The sequence below is a fragment of the Pleurodeles waltl genome, chromosome 2_2 (assembly GCF_031143425.1).
Source record: "Pleurodeles waltl isolate 20211129_DDA chromosome 2_2, aPleWal1.hap1.20221129, whole genome shotgun sequence".
In the NCBI taxonomy this organism is placed as follows: Eukaryota; Metazoa; Chordata; class Amphibia; order Caudata; family Salamandridae; genus Pleurodeles; species Pleurodeles waltl.
Genome location: NC_090439.1, coordinates 120125780 through 120148113, shown reverse-complemented (window position 1 = coordinate 120148113; position 22334 = coordinate 120125780). Strand labels below are relative to the sequence as shown.

General features: G+C 45.6%; 1 protein-coding gene across 7 annotated transcripts in view; it reads left to right on the top strand.

Moving 5' to 3' along the window:
• Positions 1-22334, top strand: part of CDH20 (cadherin 20) — a 1654453-nt gene that overhangs the window by 711095 nt on the left and 921024 nt on the right. For all 7 annotated transcript variants that reach the window (XM_069219506.1, XM_069219509.1, XM_069219510.1 and 4 more), the window contains exon 3: positions 8164-8209. The gene's annotated coding sequence lies outside the window, so the exon portion shown is untranslated. The remainder of the gene's footprint in view (positions 1-8163; positions 8210-22334) is intronic.

Sequence of the window (22334 nt, the reverse complement as noted above, 5' to 3'; positions counted from 1 at the left end):
AACTAGTCCAGCCCAGGCGCTGACTGGAGACAGGCTATAAGGCACAAATGGATTTTAAGTGGAGAGAAATGCTCACTTTCTAAAAGTCGCATTTCTAAAATAGTAATATAAAATCCAACCTCACCAAAAAGCAAGCTTTTCTATTACCATTATGGTCATATTAAATATCACCTGGTTACCCCTTTCTGATCAGAATCTAGCACTCAAACAGTATATGAGGATAGTCCTGATGCTATCCTAATAAAGGAGCAGGCCTCATAGAAGTGGAAAACAAATTTAGGAGTTTTCCACTACCAGGACATATAAAACACATGTACATGTCCTGCCTTTTACCTACATGGCGCCCTGCCCTTTGGGTTACCTAGGGTCTAACTTAGGGGTGACTTATATGTAGAAAAAGGGGAGTTTAAGGCATCAGCTTTGAATGCCAAGTCGAAGTGGCACTGAAACTGCACATACAGGCCTTGCAAAGGAATACCTAAGACATGGTTAAGGGCTACTTATGTGGGTTGCACAATCAATGTTGCAGGCCCATTAGTAACATTTAATTTCCAGACCTTGGGCAAATGTAGTGCACTTTACTAGGGACTCACAAGTAAATTTAATATGCCAATTGAGTATGAGCCAATGTTACCATGTTTTTAGGGAGAGAGCAAATGCAACTTAGCACTGGTTAGCAGTGGTAAAGTGCCAAGAGTCCTAAAGCTAGCAAAAATGAGGTCAGAAAAAGAAGAGGAGGAAGGCAACACTTTTTGGGGTGACCCTTCAGAGAGGCCATATCCAGTACTAACTTTCTAAAAAGTGGCATTTTCAGAATTGTAATTTAAAGTCCAACTTCCTCACAGGGTTGTATTTTACATTGTGATTTTAGAGACATCAAACTTGAAAATTCAAACTCTTTACAATTGGGGATCTCAGCAGACCACCATGTATGTGACTGCTTTTCATTAAACAGTTTTTTTAATGAAGTCCATTTTACTTAAAGGAAAATGGGATGCATTTCAAAAAGAAGAATGAAAAGTTTTCTTTTTACTTTTTCAGTCTAGGCAGTGGTCCAAGGGACTACCGCCTGCTCTGAAAAAATATTTTTGCATGTATGCATAAAGGGGAATGGGTCCTGTGGAACCACTTGCTGCTTGCAAATGGGTTAACACCAATTTGAAATTGGTGTTAATTGCAATTTTTTGCAACTGCCTTCACTGGCACAAAACAATCATGCATACCACAGCGACTCGCAATTAGGAAGGGAAGCCCTCAGGGCACCTTTTTCTAACTGTGAGTCGCAGTCCCTATTTTGCGAGTCGGCAACTGCGTACCGACTCACAAAATAGGGATGGAACATTGTACCTGTCCTTTTTGAGGTCGCAAACATTGATTTGCGCCTTTTGCAACCACAAAAAGGCATCGTACATCGAGCTCTAAAACTCTAGTCCTTGTGTAATAGCAGTTTAAGCACCACGGTTGAAGGGAGAGTCTGGAATAAGAACAAGCAGGGTACCAAGGAGCCCTAGAGAAAAATTACAGAGAAGAGACTGGAGACAAATCTATAGGCTTGAAGATGCTGATACTGAGCCTGGTTACTACTGCAAGAGGACTAGTGTGCAGTACCCTGATGGAAAAGTAATTATACTTGTCTAGTACTTTAACTGGAATCTGAAGGTGACAGTAGGTTCAGTGGAAGAAGCTCAAGAGGAGGCGGAATCGTAGCTCATGAATGAAGACACTAAAAGCACCACAGAAGCCAGGGTCACGGGGTCATCAGGAAGGCTTGGAAGACTAGAACGCTGGAAGTTCTGGGTATCTCAGGAGGTGGGTGCAGGGATGATATTTGTGCAGGACTGGAACAAGGCCAAGCACCGATGCAGGTTCAAACGGGGTATTGATGCTGGAAGAAAAGAGTGTTCCAGAAGGAATGTATCCCATGTGGAAGCGTGGAATATTCCAATTAATCTGGGGAAAATCACCTGTTTCATACAATGGATATGAGGCCTTGTGGATGGCAGATGCAAACTGTAATTGAAAACAATTAACAAATCTATAACTGAACCCCAAGTGCATAATGGTACAGTTCAATGGGTCACAATGGAAGCGTAACTTATCCTAAAAAGACATGTGATAATCTGGTAGGCTCCACAAGGGAAGGATGACATGGATTGCCGAGGGCAGGGAGACACCACAAGGGGAGGGTGACATGAGCCCAACAAGTAAAACCCACAGCATATAGGGCACCAGATGGCTTTGTGACAGATAAGGAAATACTTAAGTGGGTGGCACAATCAGTGCTGCAGGCCCACTAGTAGCATTTATTTTACAGGCCCTGGGTACACACAGGACCACTTTACTAGGGACTTCTAAGTTAATAAAATAAGCCAGTTGGGGAAAAAAACAATATTACCATGTTTAGGGAAGAGAGCACAAGCATGTTAGCACTGGTTAGAGATGGTAAAGTGCACAGAGTCCTGATATCAGCACAAACAAGGTCAGAAAAATGGAGGAGGTAGGCAAAAATTGGAGGGGGGAGACCGCAACAAGGCTGTCAAGTCTAACAGCCATTAAGAATTAGCAATATCAAGAGCATCGATTTTATTCCAGAGCGTAGGACTGTCTTTGGGGTCAAAAGCTGTGGGACAATCAAGAAAGGACTGACTCTTGGCATTAACATATCTACCAAGAACACAATTTACCATGCCTGTATTACATAGAACAAAAGTATTTGACCTGAATCCTGATTGCTCTTTTAAAATAATTATTTTGCGCCACCCACTTCTACAGATATTTCAGTAGACTCCTGGAACACATTAAGACAGCTGTATTTGTGGAAGATTACATGGGTCATTTTTACATATAGGCACAATTATGCTGCCATTCCAGCTAAGGGTACCAGAGCCGCAGGAGTGGCAATACACAAACGCTGATACCAAAAATCTTCTGATAAGCCTTGCCTTATGGGAATGTACATTACGTTGAAATAACTAGTGTTTCAGCCCAGAGAGAGAAAGAGGATTGTGGAGAAAAAGAGGCAACAGATCCTAGGGTATTGTGAAAAATTAAGAAGCAGGACAATAGAGAGTAAAGGTAGGTGCACAGTAGTGAAAGAGTCCTGAGATGGCTAGAGAAAGGTTTTGTGTTAGTCGAGGAGAGTATTCCACTGGTTAAAAGGGAATCTGAAGATCAAAGACTACCTAAGGGTACACCATTAGCAAATCCTGTCCCACCTCATTAGCTGATTTCATCCTGCTGTCCATTCATCTGTACCACAACTACATATTACAGACTTATTCTACAGTTCCAACTCTGATCCCCCAGGACCTCTGAAGCCCACCACAGATGGGACAGAACAACTGCACAGGACAACTGCTTTTATTACTGAGCATACTCGAGTCCCACTACTGTTTTCCACATGTCTTTCTCTTTGCGACTCACAACCGTTACCTCAGATACAAACTATCCCCATTATGAACTCCCTCTGATCCAGCTTTAAAGTCAATGTCTCAGGAGACCATTTAATCTCCACTGCGATTTGTCACAGAGGGTATTCAAGGGCGGTCTAATACTAGGTGGTGTCACATCCATATTCCTTATCTTCGGTATGCCACTGCAACATTCTGAGCATACCTGCAAAGGAACACCTTGTTCTCCCTCAACCTCAACAACAATACAGACTCTTGAAACTGAACAAGTTGCCACCAGAAGTCCCAAACATCCTCCATAATGGTCCCCATGACACAACACTTTCATTATCCTGCAAAGAGGCCATTTACCAGAACTGACACTAGCATAGATGAAATATTGTCTCCTCACGGCTCACCAATGTGAACAGTAAAGGAATGGCCCAGAGGGCATTAAATGAGAACAGGGAATCCATGGGGTGTTTCCCAGGTTCCACAGAGGTTCCCAAAGCATCCCTGACTTCAAACATTTGAAACACATTCCAGCATTGGGAGGAGGCATGTTCCCATCTGGATGACCTTGCTGAAGTCATATTCTGACCCTTCAAAACTGCACAGCCACCCCCATGTAGGCCCCTCCCATAATTAATTGAAGGACTTTTATCGACTATTAGAGTATTCTTCAGAAGTCAGTCGATGTGCCCATTCCTCACCCACATCCACCTCCATCCCAGACCCACCAACCTCAGCATCCCCTGTCGAAGCACCCCCAACTGTCATAGTCGAAGGCGCAGTCCCTGACCACTAAACTCCACCATACCCCATGATAATCCCCCAGTCAGCACAACACTAGTGCAACACTCTAAAGCAACAGGAACAGCACAGATGACAGGCACAAGAAAAACAGGAAATTATAGCCATGAAATGAGTCACAATTGACCACGGAGAGCACTATCGCAGGTTGCCACCTTTAAGGTTACTAACTAGACCCTCACCCTTCTCCATCACACTGACTGCTGCGTGGGTCTCTTCTCTCATCAGTGGAAGGGCACACAGCATCGGAGTCTCCCTAAACCTCCCTCAGAGAAAGAAAGGCACTATGGCAGGAGAGAAGCACTAGAGAGGAAGAAGAAGCAAAGGCCCAGACGAGACATTGGGCGAAGCTTCAGCATGAAGCAGCATACAGAGAGATGGTAAATGGAGTATAGGCAGAATACTGAGTTTGGCAACTGGCACATGCTGACTCCTTCTCTGCTGACATCTGAAATCACCAAACAACTGCCACTCAGAACTTCAATCCATGGTGACTTGAAGAAGGAAAATAGAAGCCCAGGTGGAAATGTATGCTATCCACCAATATATGAGTGGGACAGGGAGGGTTGGATGGCAGCAGGGGGCAAGGAAGCTCCATGGATGGCTCTAGGTTGAGTGACATTGAGTGACCTACTTGCCAACCATCTTGCATCAATTGTGTCCACAATGTATCCACCCTTCCAGCTATAGTATCTTCCAATATATTTCAGTAGTATCACAAAGCGGGTTGTTACCAATGCCCAAAGATCATGGGGCCACATGTATAAAGTGTTTTTATGCTCACAAATGGCCCAATTCAGGGAATCGGGCCATTTGCAGAAGAAACAAGCATTTGCAATGCAACGGGTCTCGCGTTTGCTCATGTTGGAGCTAATAGCGTTGTAAATTCCTAACCAGACTTTTCACTCATAATGAAACCTATCGGCAAAAGTGAAATTATGTAAGTAACCGGAAAAAGTGCAATTAACAGTGTAACAGGGTCGATATTATGCAAATCGCTGAACTTCTGCCCAGCGAGATCACGCTGCGAAAATAGAGAAAAAGTAGTCCACAAACCGGATGGAAAACAGCGAGCCTCGTATGTTTTCTGTAGTTGGTCGATGCGCTCGAGGAGGGCTAACCACCGGAAAAGGCGTGATGTATGCATGCCTTCCACTAATTAAATCAAGCAGATTCTAAAAGGCAAGCCCACAAACCAATCCAAGCCACTGACATGACGTGGACGGGGCTCCGAGTCCTTTTTAATTCCTAAAGCGTCTCGCTTAGCGAAACGCATGCGCAAGCGCATGAGACGCAGGCTCAACCCTAAAAACGTATTTTTATATATACCAAGCCCAAATTGTAATTCGGTAATGTATTACCAAATCGCAATATGTTTTGCGATTCAGTATTAAGAAGGGGCGTGTTTAAGGCGTCCCTTCCTAATAAGGAATCACAGTGGTGTGAATGAATGTTTTACAACCAAAATACGTTGCAAAACATTCGCATTTTGGGCCAGATGTATACAGCCTTTTTATGTTTGCAAATGGCCCAATTCACAGAATTTGGTTGTTTGCAAATGTGAAAAGGCATTTTGAAATGTGCAAATGCTAAATGGCAATCCAGTAACTTGTTACTGACTCGCAAATTGAGTTTGCAATTTGATATAATGAAGGGGTGTGTTTAGGGCATACCTTTCTAGTAACAAATTTCAGTGGTATGTATGAGTATTTTGTGACTAAATGCGGTCACAAAATATTTGCAGTTTACGGACAAATTGATGTTTGGCCGTACCCATTCACAAGGGGAAGGGGTCACCAAAGAACCCTTTCCTCTTTGTGAATGCCTATAAAGCATTGTTTAAGAGCAGGCCTTAAAACATGAAAAGAAAAACTTTTAATTTTTCTATTTGAGACATATGCCATTTTCCTTTAAGAAAAATAGGCTGCTATTAAAAAAAAAAGATTGCTTAATTTAAAAGCAATCACAGACATGGTGGTCTGCTGACCCCAGCAGGCCACCATCCCTATGATTTTTCGATTCCCAATGTGTTGCAAACAGAGACTTGCCTCATTAATATTCATGATGTCAGTCTATTTGCGACCCACTGGGAATCGCAAAATGTGTAAAACACACACTTGTACATTGGTGTTTGCGATAACCTAATAGCGAATTGCCAAAATTTGTTATTTGGCAATTGCAAACACCTTACATCTGGCCCATGATCCTTAATTTATTTATCTAGGAAGGATGACGAGTGAGTCGGCCTTCCTGGGAATTGAACTTATAAACTGCAGATACCACATACCTCTAACATTTAACCAACTGAACCCTTCCAGCATGAAATCAACAGTAATTAAATTTGAGAGCTGAGTTTCTAGAAGTCATAGGGAAACTTATTCTGACAAAAAGTAAGTTGTTTCTTAGAAATAATAAAGACTGCTAGGAAGGAACATTGCACGTGAGTACCTAAAACAGAGTCCAAGGTACCACTGTACAACGACCATCACTTACGTAGCTGGAGTAATTACATTTCTGGCAAATCCTGAAATATTTACAGAAGCAACTAAACATGGGTCAATGAGTAGTACCACTTTCTCGGAATCTTCTGAGCAGGAGCGTAGTGTGTGATGCCACATAGGTTGCCACCAGAAACCACCTGACAATGTGTAGTCGGGCTGCCCTTCACAGACCCTGATGGTCAAAACACACCAGCATTCAGGCAAAACTCTAGACCAGTGTTGCTTCTTTCTCCAGCTCAGCATTATGAGGATCTCAATACAGTCGAACAGTATGTGAGTGGGACATACCAGGCCATTCGTCTCTGTGTCGCTGATTTGCTTTGAAAGGTTGTGGTCTTCTTATAAGCATCACGAGTTGTTTCTGAGCTGTAGGTTTCAGAAAGGACACAACAGCCATCCTTTTTCAGCCTTTAGGAAATGTGCTAAAAAGGGAACAGCTTTGATTAGTACAACAGGTGAGGTGGTGCTGGGACTCTGGTGAAAGTAGGAGTGTTTGAATTTTTTGGGGGAAAAATACACATGGGCTTAACAGATTTTAGACAAAATTACATTTATTCAATAGAATATATTTGGTTCGTATCTTGCGCACAAATACCTCTCAGACAAAATTAATGCGAGTTATAGCAAGGAAAATGACAAATATTTGCAAACTTTGCATAGCATGATATTCACAAATTTTGCAAGGTTTCACCAGCTTAAAAAGCGTTTCGCCTTGGCTTAGTTGCAAGGGGTAAGCTGTACACCAACTATGACTGCTACTTACTAGGCGAGGGCCATGGCACTGTTATGTCACTCTGACTCAAAGTCAATTTATTCCAGATAGTTGCTGTGTTGTCTTTCCCTGCTTTTTTTATTTTTTATCGTAGAGTGTCTCACAATCAGAGTTGTCTATCTGTGGGGCACAGACTGGAATCTCAAGAATTCTCCTGCCCACAGGGTAAGGTGTGTGTCCTTGATCTCAGGAATAACTCGCACACTTAAAAGAAGAGGTATGAATGAGTGAAAGGCAATGGCCAGAGGTCAGAGCCTACAAGCCAGGTCAAGTATATCTGGGTTGTCTCTGCTCACTTGCAGTTTATATAGAACCTGCCCGCTTGATCAACATCTTTCTTTTTATGGGATGCTTTTCAATATTCATTTCTTCGTGGTCATCTTATAATGCTACAGATCTCTAGAACGGCAAGCCTGACTTTTAAATTATTTTGTCTTAATCCCATTAGCCTTTCTCATCATAAGTATATTTTGCCCTATGCCCTCTGCGCATCTTCCTGGCTTCGCTCCAAATCCCTTGAGCAAAATCCCCTTATTCAATAGCTGACTAAGACCAAATTGATACAATGTCAAAATCAAAAGTTCCTGCGCAGACAAGGACCTTGAAAAATACGTTATCATATTTTAATGACACATTTATTATGAAATATAACATTTGAGGGTAACTAATAAGGTGTTTTCTGTTGCAGATACGACTGATACTCTGCCTACATTGATAGGAATACTACACGCCAGGTAAGAAGTCTTCTGTATTACACTATAGAATGTCTGCCAAGATACCGCCATGGGTGCATTTTAGTGGAGTCATGTGTGCTAACGGATGTTTTATGAGTTAATGTTAGTGGAAGTTTATATATGTCCTTGAGTTAGGCAGACCCCTCGGTCATCCCTGAGGGCCTTGGCGGTAGAGGAGTGCTGAGGAGACGCACCGTGGACTGATGGGCGGGCACGAGGTGACATCTTCAAGTGAGATGGAGCAAACCTAATGAACACACCAGCTGTATGTAGAAAAGGCTGCCTTAATGAGACATATGTCCATCATAATCTAGCAGATACCCTGGTGTTGTTTACTTTTAAGTACAGAGGTTAGGATGTGTCAGTCTTTTCCCTTTCCTCAACTTCAATAAAAAGAAAGTAGTAAAATAATACCTGCGTGAGGAATTCTTCAATGGCCACATCCTCAGAGACTAAATGCATCATTGCTAAAAAGAAAAATATATCTAACCAAACCATAACCACATCCATAAACCCTGAAACTTTAGCTTAATTTATCCCACCTTGAACCTTTTGTCCCCAACTTCAAAAATACACCCCTAATAGCCACTGAAGTTCCATCTCCCTGCTGTTACCCCTTTCAAGTCCTCTTTTCTTTCCACTTTTGAATCCTTCCATCTGCATGTCATCAGACTCCTCTTCCCCTAGCTCTACTACCCCTCAAACTGGTATGTTCGATCTAAAAAAACACAATGAGAAAAAGCCTCTTCATAAAGGTTTTTCTGTCCCCACTTAAAAAACCCTAAGTTCTCTCCATTTTAACACTTAAGCCCACCCCCTAACAATATAGTCAGCCTTTCCTTTAACTCCATCTAAAGCTCTATCCTCACGAAAGTGAGATTAATTCCTCCCCCTTAAAAATGGTGCTCCTTGAAGCCAATCTTCCAATGCTTAATAGTTTTATGGCCTTCTTTGCTGCAAAAATTAATCACATGCCTATTTACATTGCATCAAGCCTTATGAATGGTGTCAGGCTTCATAGCCACATGCTACACCCACCGTAGAAACATCTCTGTCCAAATAACCACCTTAATTGCTACAAACCCTCCACCTCCCTCATGTCCCTTTTCAGAACATTTAGCAAACACTACACTGCTACTGAACAAGATGATTCTCTCCTAACTCAATCACCTAAACATCAGGACACACTTCCCTCAAACAACCCTGCCAAAGTTGGAGGCAACTCTCCCCCTACATTGCACCTGTACATGAATTTCAGACTACCACAACTGCTTCCCAAAGGTAAACTGCCCTGCATTTCTAGCTTCCAACTTCACAAAAGAGGGGCACAACACAACCTGTAACAAATCAGCATCTAAAGAGTCCGTAATCATCAATGAGGGTGTAACTCCTAATTTGGTCTAACATATCTCTGAAAATATTTTGACCACCATCTATCTAGTTCCTTTACCTGCTACTCCAACCACACTTCTTATCCTCTGTCTTCACTCCCATACCAAAATCTCTAACAGGGAAACACATTCATTTACATACTAATGCAAATATTTCAATGCATGAAACCTGGATACCAGAGTAGCATCCACATAGAAAAAGATTTCTCCATCACACCCCACACCTACCCTAAAATCAATGCCACTTTCCAAATAAACATACCAAATCAATGTTAAAACTCTGCAGGTGAACCACTCATTACTTTCCTGCTTCCCTTCTCTTCTACTTCAGACTTACATAGCTAGACCTCAATGATGCCCTTTTTACTGTCAACATCTTTCCTAAGCAGGCCTCCCCTTCTAACCTTCAAAAGATCAGAAATTTTAAAAATCCCTGAAATACAGTTAAGTCTTGCATAAGACAAAGAGAACTTCCTCTTCAGAGTGAAAACACATTTCATGCAAAGGGTTGTGCAACATACAAGAATATTGTGGACAGAATACTGAGGGACAAAATATCAAAAGCTAAGTGTATATAGGGAAGTATAGATTTATTATTCCTAACTCCACATCTACATACCTTGAAGAAATATTTAAATCACAAAAATAGATATATAGTTGGAGTTTGCTATAAAAAATCTATACCAACTTACCTTCCGATATTTTGAGTTTAATATTTGTTATTAATATTTGCATGCCTCAATATTGTGGTTCAATATTCAGAGGGCACACCATGAAAAGACCCAAAATACAATCTCAGCAAGCAAACTGTCACTGGCCTCCCTATTGTTTCACCTGCCTTGAAAATTCTGTGACCCCTCCCAGCACCTCTTCTTACCCGCCAAAGGCTCATAGCATCAAAATAACTTACAATTGAAATATATGCCCACCATTCTATCTGTTATCTTTACCAGAGAAAAAAACCTTATTAAAGACAGCATAAAGGCCCTCATCAAGCCTCATCTTCCAGTCTTAAGACTACATCTACGTACTGGAATATATATATATATATATATATATATATATATATATATATATATATATATATATATATATATATATATATATGTGTATATATATATATATATATATATTCACTAACTAAAACAACAAAGTTTACAGGGGCGTTATAGTTCAGATTTTACTTCAACAAAACCATAGAAATTCAGCAGTTTTAGTTATACTTATCTCAAAAAACTATGGCCCATATTTATACTTTTTAGTGCCGCATTTGCGTTGTTTTTTGATTCAAAATCGCCACAAACTCACAAAATACAATTGTATTTTGTAAATTTGCGCTGCTTTTGCATCAAAAAAATAAACAAAATGCGGTGCTAAAAAAGTATAAATATGGGCCTATAACTCGTGCTCTAAAATATCTATAACTCATGCCCCTGCCATGCACAGTTTTGCCATCAGTAATTGTATTGCAAACGTTGCAGTGATATTATCAATGATGTCGTAGAAGTTATCATGACTGGTGTAGTATGTGATGTAATTAGCAGTGCATTGCGGGGGTACAAGTCATAGTTACCTTAGGGCATGAACTTTAGTTTCCTGAGATAAGTATAACTATAACTGCCAACCCCATGCATGCAGTCAACCCCACACTACACACGACCTTCATCTATGCCCATCAGAGGGGTGGCTGCAGGGCCTCAAGCCAACACCCATTTGCAGCCAATCCCGCGCTGTGGGCCTAGGAGTGGGTGTCTCAGTGGTTGTATGTGTGTGTGGTTGTGTGGGTGTGTAAGTGGGTGTGTGAGTGTATGAGTGTGTGTGTGACTGTGTGTGTGAGTTGATGTGTCAGTCTGTAAGTGGGTGTGTGAGTGCTTTTCTGGGTCGGTGAGGGTGGCTTAATGGGTGTGTTAGTGGTGTTTTTGGTCTGTGAGTGGGTATGTGTCTGTCAGTGGGTGTAAGTATGGGTATGTGAGTGTGTGTGCAAGTGGTTTTGTGGGTCTGTAGGTGGGTATGTGAATGTCTCAGTGGGTGTGTGGGAGGGTATGTAAGTGGTTGTGTGGGGGTATACGTGGGTTGTGAGTTGCTGTGTGAGTGGCTGTGTGGGTCTGTGACTGGTGTGGCAGTGGTTTTGTGTGTTTGTGAGTGAGTGGGTGTGTGAGTGTTTGTGTGAGTGGCTGTATGGGTCTGACTATGGTTGTGGTTTGTGGGCCTGTGAGTGAGTGTGTGAGTGGGTGTATAGGTGTGTGAGTGGGTGTGTGCATGATTGTGAGTGGGTGTATGACAGGCTATATGGGTCTGTGACTGGGTGTGGTAGTGGTTTTGTGGTTCTGTGACTGGGTGTGTGAGTGTCTGTATGGGTGTGTGAGTGGCTGTGTGAGTTGTTGTGTGGTTCGCATACAGGATATACGCAGAATAAAAGAGCCAGTGCCAGGTCACGAGAGATGTTTATTTGAATGCATATATAATATTTTTTGATGTATATATTACACAATGACAGCCACCAATTTGTAGTTGTATTTAGACCAGAGTTTCCATAAGAAATGTATCTTATGCTTTCTTAATAACTTTGGTACCATATGAAAAATCTACAAGAAACTTTCCAAAAAACACATTATCCAATTTGCCTCCTGGAAAGTTTCAGACTGATCCGTTAAGGTAGTGGCCATCAAAAAGTAGATTCCCAAAAGTGTGATTTCCAATTGCATTTCCCCTAGGAAAGTTTGCTGCCAAATACAAGAAAAATAGCTGAATGGAATTGCACCACATTTGTCGAAAATGTAGAACTTTTCTCAGAAAGCATGATTTCTGTGATTTGGTGTAAATACCATCAGCTGTTTTCAGAAATGAGTCCCATATTTATACTCCTTTTGCAGTTTTGCACAAAAAAGTGGAAATTTGGGCCATAGTGTTTAAATAGGTGTCAAGAAGGGCATGAAGCTCTTGATCCTCAGAAAAAGTTAGAGCTATCTGGATGGTTGAAACCCTAGCACTCACTTGGTAGCAAAATATATTTTTTAAAACAGGAACTCTTGATTGCCCATCAGTGCTTTTGCTCCTGTTAGTTATTTTGGTACCGGTACAGTATAGCTGTGCTATAATGTCCTGAGTGGCCAGCCACAACCTCTAAGAAAATGTTGTAGCTCCCATTACAAGACTCGAGGATTTGATTTAGACTTGAGACTCTATGTTCTGAAAGAAACGATAAATCAGGAGAATAAGCCAACTGTGGAATTTCCTCTCATTAGAGAGTAGGGAGGAAGAAAAACCCTTGAAGATTTCTGCTCTGCAGTCACCATTTCCTTAAAAAATCTGAGGATTTTGTACAAACACCAAAGCCTAGTCAGGCCCTCTGAAGGTCAGATAGCCCATAGTGGGTGCCCCCTGTAAGCCCTCTGTAGCGTAGGTCTCATACCCATCCTGAGGGTCCCACCCAACACAAGCATGGTAAGAGAACTTTCATCATCATTGTTTTTTTTATTTCTCTTAAAGACGTGCAATGTTTGATTTTATAATCATTAAAGTTTTTTACAGAAAAAATAATGCTAAGTGCCTGATATGTCACAATAGCAATTTTTGGTTATGCACAGGAAATTTTCTTGCTGAACATGATGACCACTAATTATTATTTTTGCATCTGACATCATGCCTCACATGGTGGTCCAGGGCAGAAAAGTGTGGAACCTTTAGTGGGGTGGGCCTTCCAACGCATTGCCTTGGGCGACCTGTGACAGTTGAACCACATGATTATCAGTTTCCCACGATAGAGTAAGATGAGACTCCGCTGTTGGAAATCTAGCTGCCCTTACACCTCTAAGTGATGCCGAGGAACCCCTGGTTCAGAGAAGCAGGAGCTCTGCTGATTGCAGTGTGGCTTGTGCTCTGCCAATCCCTAATTGGTCCCTTCAGTATTTTAGGCAGATGAAAAAATCAGCAGAAAATACTTTGGGAGGTTTTATTCTCATGCACTGAAGCCAGATATTAGTGCCCAGAGAATTGCCTTCCCTGTCAACTGCTGTATGTTAGCAAAGGGCAATGTTTCTTTGCATGTATGCTACAACGGCATGATTTTTCATATCAGAATTCTCTATGTGAAGCATTTTCATTGAATACTTTTCAAAGACTATCTTTAAGATGCAAACATCTTGAATAGAGAAAAGGGAAGGCTGGTCTTGCGTTACAAGAAGTTTTATGTGTGAAATACCACTGTCACCTGCTTCGGTTCTCCCTCAATATCCTTAAGAATTTCTGGCTTTTGTAATTCCATTTAAAATCTGTTGTGTCTCTTTTCAGCTGCTACCCATGTGAGCTCTGGTCCACATTGTGTGCTGGTTGGAATCTAGCCTGGATTCAAGGTGTTCAAAAGTAGAGAATTTCAATTTATTAAAGTGCTTCCGGCCCACGCTACAAAACATAGCTGCCTTTCACACAAACAAATTTAAAATAGAAACCTAAAATGTAATATGCTCTAAAACAATATGTATCATTCCATATTAATCGTAAAAGCATGCCTTAATGATTAACCTTCTGTTTTGCACAAATGTCCCAATTTAGACTTAACTATAGGCCTATTAAAGTCGAAAGTGGAGAACAAGTTGCTTCACACTTCTCCTCCACATACATACATACACATACACTTATACTCTTACACATAATAGCACCAGACATAAAGGGTAATATTTTCGTTTAATATGTATATTTGTATAAACAGTAAAATATCACACACAAATATTAATTTATGTATGTATTTCTTTGTTTATGTATTTATTTTTGTATTTATTATTTAGGTGTATTATTAAGTGCAGCATATGGCAGTAAGGGGGAGAAGCATATATTCAGTAAGAGATAACAGACGTCGGAGTCTAGTCAGACAGTTTCCGTTTCGACGTTCTGCATCGCATATCATTAACAACGGAACAGCCTTTGGCAAATGGTTGGTAAAAAAGTTTGGCTCAGATTTAGGAGTGCCTAGCGCCTTTTAACATCACATTAGCGTAATTTAGTTTTTAAGCTAATGTGGCGTTAGATGGCCCAAAACACCACGCCATATTTACCAAGTGGCGCAATGCATGCACTGCACCACTTTATAACCCCTTGTGCCACATTATGCCTGTGCCAGGCATAAAGTATGCAAGGGGGCGTTCCCCTATTTGGGGGGGGGGGGGCGCCAAAATGGTGCAAAGAAATCTAAGAGATTTCTTTGCATCATTTTTTTCAGCATTTTTAACGCCTGATCAGAAAGAGATGTTAAAAGGGGGAATGACATTGATTTTAATGGGCCACTGTGTATTGTTCATGATTAGCGCCATAATTTTCGGCGCTAAGCCTAAACAGTACATCAATAGTATCAGAAATTCTGATGCTATTGCCCCTTACAGTGCGTCATGGTGCGCCGTATTTTAAATACGGCACACACAAGGTGGGCACAGAATTGATTTGCATGAGAAATGTGAGGCTCGAGTCAAATATAATACCCAGATATTTCTGTTTTCAGAGCAAGTCCGGCACTGGAAGGCCACTGAAATTGTAGGTATGCATTTTTGATTTGGTTAGGCACAGGGACCTTACACCTTGTATGTGGTCTAGGCAGCTGTTGAACCTCCCTTCTTCTACAGACATAGATTTGGGCGTCATAAGTGTAAATCTGAAAGTGAATCTTGCGCAGGTGTAGAATCTGAGACAGAGGATGCAGCAACAATTAAACACTAAATAAGAAAGTGTAGAGCCTTTGGAGGACCCTACATACGAAATACTTATGATGAGGAGTCGGAATGACCCATGCTTACGTACTCTGGATAACCCCCAAAAAAAGAACTCCATAACTTTCATTTTAGGGCCGGTCCAGAAATTTCAAACAGAACTCTTAGTCTGTGCAAGTTAATGCACTATCATCAGTGTTGTAGGTTAAAGAAATGTCCAGAAGGAAAATGGGAGCTTGCTGACCCATGATGAGTGTGGTGAGAAGCGACTCAAAAGGTTTGGCCAAGATTGATTTCTTTTCTCTTGACAGATGGAAACCTAATAGTAGCTCATTAAACAGCTGGATTTGTTCGATGTAGTTCTTTAACTGATTTATTTTAACCCTCTCAATGGTTTTACTTGGATAACACAAGTTGGAAACAGACAATGGGGGTCATTCCAACCCTGGCGGTAAAAGCCGCTTACCGCTGTCAGAAGACCGCCAACATACCGCCGCGGCCGCGGTAAACCGCCACGGTCATTCTGACCCACAACAGGCAAACCGCCAAAATACAGACATCCACAAAAGTCCGCCACACCAAAGGCCAGCGAGAAAATGGCGACGACCAAACCTCCACCGTCACGCCAACAGAAATACACCCACACTATCACGACACACGAATCCACGCAGCGGTCTTTCAACCGCGGTATTCTATTGGCGGTACACACCGCCGTGCTCAAAATACACGCACACATACAAAACACAGCCATATTGGACAATTCGAAACACACACACCTGATACACATACACACACCACTCCCACACACCCAATTAAATATAAAACACACACCCACATCACCCACAAACCTCCACTCCTAGAGAATCGGGGCCACTCACAGAGAAATAGAGAACCGAGCACCCAGACGCGCATATTACATTCACCCAGCAATATTACCACGCACTTCACACAACACACCAATACACATCACCACACTTAGCACCACACAATCCACCCCACACAGCACCCACACCACCCCATGGCACCGCAAAGACACCCCAGGTTTTCTGAAGATGAACTCAGGGTCATGGTGGAGGAAATTGTACGGGTAGAGCCACAGCTCTTCGGGACACAGGTGCAGCACACCACCATTGCCAGGAAGATGGAGCTATGGAGCAGAATAGTCGACAGGGTCAACGCTGTGGGACAGCACCCAAGAAATAGGGACGACATCAGGAAGCGGTGGAACGACCTACGAGGGAAGGTGCGTTCAATGGTATCCAGGCACAACATCGCGGTGCAGCGGACTGGCGACGGACTCCCACCTCCTCCCCCAGAATTTACAACATGGGAGGAGCAGGTCTTGGCGATCCTGCATCCTGAGGGCCTCGCAGGAGTATCTGGAGGAATGGACTCTGGTAAGTCTCATCTTCACTACTTCATCCCCCCACCCCACCAGCATGCCAACTCATACCCCCACCCTCACTCCCATCACACTTACTTCTTGCAAATGTCTCACCATCACAACCCACCCATCCCAACCCCAAGCCCTGCATGCGACCACAAAGCATGGACACCCATCACCAAAGCATGCCCACTGCACATCCCCATCCCCCCCCAAACCACCGTCACAAAAGCCCCCACACAGGAATGCCAGCACTGGGGTACACAGGCACCCACCCATTGCACGCTATGGCACACACCGATGCAATAAACATCCTTTTATACCCCTGCTGGACCCGAACGCCACGTCACCACGCAGGAGGGTCCACAAATGTCCACTCCACCCCCAGAAGAGGCCCACAGTGATGACAGCACCTCTGTCGACCTGGATCTAGATGACCAGCCCGGCCCATCGGGGACCTCGGGACAGTCGGTTCCCCTCAGTCGGTTCCACAGCAGACCTTCCCCCCTCTGGGAACACCAGCACAGCACCCACCCAGCAGGCCCATCCCTCTGTCCCCAGGACACGTCAATCAGCGGTGTGTCCACCACTACAGGGCACCCAGGTTAACCCACCACCCCAACAACAACAGAGACCTGGGGGCAGTGGTAGAGGGCACACGGTCCAGGGGACAGAGGCCCAGGGAAACAGGGGAACTGGGAGGGCTGCTGTGCGACAGGGGGGGGGACAGGCCCAGGGACCCACTCTCCACGAGGCCCTCTCCTCCATCATGGGAGCCTACCATCATTCCCAGGAGACAATGGCTACGGTCCTGGCCAGGTTTCAGGAGATCCAGCTCCTGCAGGAGGAACAGTATTTGGGGTTCAGGGAGGAACTACGAACCATCAGTTCCGCCCTGGGCACCATTGTAGGGGCTCTGAATCAGGTAGTCACCACATTGCGGGACACTGTGGCACCACAAAGGGCCCCTGACACTAGCATGGACCAAGAACTGCCTACCACCTCTGCCGGCACTAGTGGACAGGAGGCCCCGCCACAGGACCAACAGGCTACCAGCACCCCACCCCCTGCAGAAGGAGAACCACCCTGCAAGCGGTCCCTGAGATCCAGGAAGAAGACAGAGTAAGATGCCAAGACCCCCGCCAGCAAAGGATACCTCCCTGATTGTCATCCCACTGTCCCACATTGTCACCCTGTCCATCCTTAAACTGCCCCTGCTCCACTTTCCACAGCCATTTGGACAATGCACCTGTGATACAAATAGTCTGGACTCTGCCATGGACAATCCTCCACCATCACCCCTCACTGATTTGCAACCACCCACCAATATAGAGCACTGTAATAAACACAGTTATTGCGCAAAACAATCAGGAGTCTGGCTGTGATTTTGTACAAATGTATTAGACATTACCGTGCCAAAATGCTTATTTACATTGTGATGCCAACATACCACTGTCACACAGCTGTAGTCAATGGGGAAACAAAGCAGATGTCACGCAGTGGGGCCCACATCTCTGAAATCGGAAGGGAAAGTCACAACTCAGTTACCATACACTGGGGGAAAAGGACAGACAGTAGAGAGGTAGTAGTGTTTAAGTATATGTAATATGCCGGTGTGGATTCTTACCTGTGTGTCATTGAAAATACTGCTGTATTACTGTGTTCCTGTCGTCTATGTCGTCTTCTTCGGCTTCTTCGTCTTCACTCTCCACAGGCTCCACAGCTGCTACAACACCACCATCTGGACCATCCTCCTGCAGAAAAGGCACCTGGCGTCGCAAAGCCAGGTTGTGAAGCATACAGCAGACCACGATGATCTGGCACACCTTCTTCGGTGAGTAGAATAGGGATCCACCTGTCATATGGAGGCAGCGGAACCTGGCCTTCAGGAGGCTGAAGGTCCGCTCGATCACCCTCCTAGTTCGTCCATGGGCCTCATTGTAGAGTTCCTCTGCCCTTGTCCTGGGATTCCTCACTGGGATCAGTAGCCATGACAGGTTGTGGTAACCAGAGTCACCAATTAGCCACACACGTTGCCTCTGGAGTTGACCCATCACGTAAGGGATGCTGCTATTCCGCATGATGTACGTGTCATGCACTGAGCCAGGGAACTTGGCATTACCATGGGAGATGTACTGGTCTGCCAAACACACCATCTGTACATTCATCGAATGATAACTCTTCCTGTTTCTGTACACCTGTTCACTCCTCTGTGGGGGAACCAAAGCCACATGGGTCCCATCAATGGCACCTATGATGTTGGGGATATGTCCAAGGACATAGAAATCACCCTTCACTGTAGGCAAATCCCCCACCTCAGAGAAAACGATGTAGCTGCGCATGTGTTTCAGCAGGGCAGACAACACTCTGGACAACACCTTGGAAAACATAGGCTGGGACATCCCTGATGATATGGCCACTGTTGTTTGAAATGACCCACTTGCAAAGAAATGGAGCACTGACAGCACCTGCAACCCTGTGGGTTGGCGGATTGGTGACATCAGGTCGGGCTCCAGCTGGGCACACAGTTCAAGAATAGTGGCTCGGTCAAGCCTGTATGTCAGTATGACATGTCTTTCCTCCATTGTCGACAGGTCCACCAGCGGTCTGTACACGGGAAGATTCTGCCATCTCCTTGCATGTCCCAGCGGACGGTGCCTATGAAGGACAACAGCGAGCACAGAGTCAATCAACCCACAGGTACGTAACCACAGCTTGCACATAACACGATTCTCAATCCATTGAATGGTTTGTATGAGTGTTGATGCAAGGCCTAGGTATGTGTGACGCAGTAGAAAGTAAGCCATGTGGGCCCCTGAAATGGCGGCTGCCTGACCTGTGAAGTGCGACAATGGGATGTGAGGTAAATGCACTGGTGTGGCACACCGTGGCGGTAGGCGGTCGAAGACCGCGGCGCTAAGCAGCATTGGTTAACATTGAACCCTATGGGTCTCAGGAGCCAATGACGATGTGCGCCCGCGGTTGCGGTACGCACCGCCGTGGGCGTGACCGCCATTTTATATCTGCGTAATCACTCGATACCTGATCTTCGACAGGAGAGGACCTACTCTGCAAGTGCTGCTGTGACCTCGGTCTGGAAGCGACAATGGCTCATGCGACTGGGGAAAGGGCCCCTGCCTTCACTGCTCAGGAATTGGAGAAACTTGTGGATGGGGTCCTCCCCCAGTACGCGCTACTCTACGGTCCTCCAGACCAATAGGTAAGTACACTGGGACCATGCTTTGTGGGCAATGCCTGTGTTGAGTGGGGTGGATGAAAGATGGTGGGGAGGGGAGCGATTGAGGCATGCATCAAACGACGGTGAGAGCATGTGCCACATGGCAAGGATAGGGATGGGGGGCCACTCACATTGAGCATGCAGAAGGTGATGACTATTTTTCTCCCCTTGTACATTTCACATAGGTCAGCGCCCACCAGAAGATCGATATTTGGCGTGCCATCGCCAAGGACGTCCGGACCCTGGGGGTCCACCACAGACAGGGCACCCACTGCCGGAAGAGATGGGAGGACATCCGCCGCTGGAGCAGGAAGACGGCGGAGGCTCAGCTGGGGATGGCCTCCCAACGTGGGAGGGGTGCCAGTCGGACTTTGACCCCCCTGATGTCCCAGATACTGGCGATGGCCTACCCCGATTTGGATGGGCGCGTGAGGACATCACAGCAGACACAAGGGGGTGAGTACACTCTCATCCTGGTGACTTTGCACGCAGTGGAGCTGTCTGGGTGGGGCAGGAGGGCTGTAGGTATCACTAGGCCAGGGCGATTTCTGTAGGCTAGGCCCCTCCGTAAGGCATGGCCCTGTGCCTCCCGCCCCCACCTAGTACAAGTACAGCTATTCATGCACCTGTGTCATCTATGTGTGCAGATGTCGTCCATAGGCTTGTAGGCCATGTCCCACGGATTGAGTAGTCGACCCAAAGTGCGCGGCGTAGTGCAGGGGGGTTCTGTGTCTGTCCTGTCCGCCAACGGTGTCGCCAATGCATGCACTCAACATGTCTTTATTTTCTCCCCGCCCCTTTTTTGTGGTCTTCCTGTTCATATGTGCATTAGCATCATCAGGCGGAGGAGAAGTGGCATCGGAGCACGAGGGAGCTGCATCCCACATGGCCATGGAGGGCCATGCAACGGACTCCGAATTCACCAGTGGGACAGAGGGCGAGGGGAGCTCCACAGCGGGGACTCGGGCAGACATCAGTGACACGGACTCGTCCTCTGAAGGGAGCTCCCTTGTGGTGGCGGCAACATCTGTGCCCCCCACAACAACAGGTACAGCCGCCACCCACCGCACCAGCACCGCCCTCCCAGCAGCCCCTCAGCGTTTGCCCCGTGCCCGCTCACCCAGGAAGGTGGGCATCTCCTTCACCCCAGGCACCTCAGGCACCTCAGGCCCTGCCCCAGTCACCCCTGCTGCCCTCAGTGAGGAGATCATTGACCTCCTGAGGACACTCACTGTTGGGCAGTCTACCATTTTGAATGCAATCCAGGGTGTCGAAAGAGAGGTGCACCAGAGTAATGCATACCTGGAGGGCATTCATTCTGGTCAGGCTGCCCTTCAGCGATCGTTCCAGACTCTGGCCTCAGCACTGATGGCAGCCATTGTCCCTGTCTCTAGCCTCCCCCCTCCAACTTCCTCCACCCATACCCTATCACCTGTACCTCTGCCTATCCTAGACACACCATCAGACCAGCCTGCACACACCTCAACACCCAAGGGAAGCTCAGGCAGACATAAGCACCACACATCACACAGGCATTCACACAAGCAACATCCACATACAGACATACCAACACCCACTGCCTCCACTGTGTCCCCCTCCTCCTCGTCTCCCTCCTTCCTCCCTGTCACGTCTCCACTCACACCTGCATGCACAACATCTTCAGCCACTACGTCTATCACCAGCACACACACCAGCACCCCCGAACACATGCAGGCACCCCCACTGCCATTTATACGTCCCCTGTGTCCCCTACCAGTGTGTCTGTGACCCCCTCGTCCAAGATACACAAACGCAGGCAGCCACCCACCCAACAGCCATCCACCTCACGACAGCCTCCAGCCCAAGCACCTGCACCCAAAGACACCAGACTTAAAACTCCTACAACCACAACCTCTTCCTCCACTCCCATACCCACTACACCTACCCGTTCCACTGCTCCTAAAAAGCTTTTCCTGTCCAAACTCAACCTCTTTCCACCAAGTCCCCCACCCCGACCATGTCATAGGACTACAGTCAGCACCTCAGCCACGACAAAACCGGCCCCGGTCATCACAGTCTGCCATGGACTGTGGAGTGCCCCACCGTCCAGGGCAGCCAGTTCGGTACGAAGCCAAGGCACGGGCAGCCCACCCCCGGAAAAACATCCCAAGATAGGCAGTGGCCGGCGCAAGAGGGTGAAAACACCAGGGACTAAAACCGCTACCATGGTTCCGGCAGGAAGTGTGGAGACAGCTGGCACACCGCCCAAGGTGGGGAAGGGCCACAGGCGATCAGGGAAGGCTGGGAAGGGCAGCACGCCTGACAACACTGCCATCAGCCCAGCTGGCCAGGAGGGCCCCGCCAGCCCCATGCCAGATGGGCAGGAGGCCACCGACAGGCCCGGCACTGCAGCCCAGGAGGGCCCCGCCAGCCACAG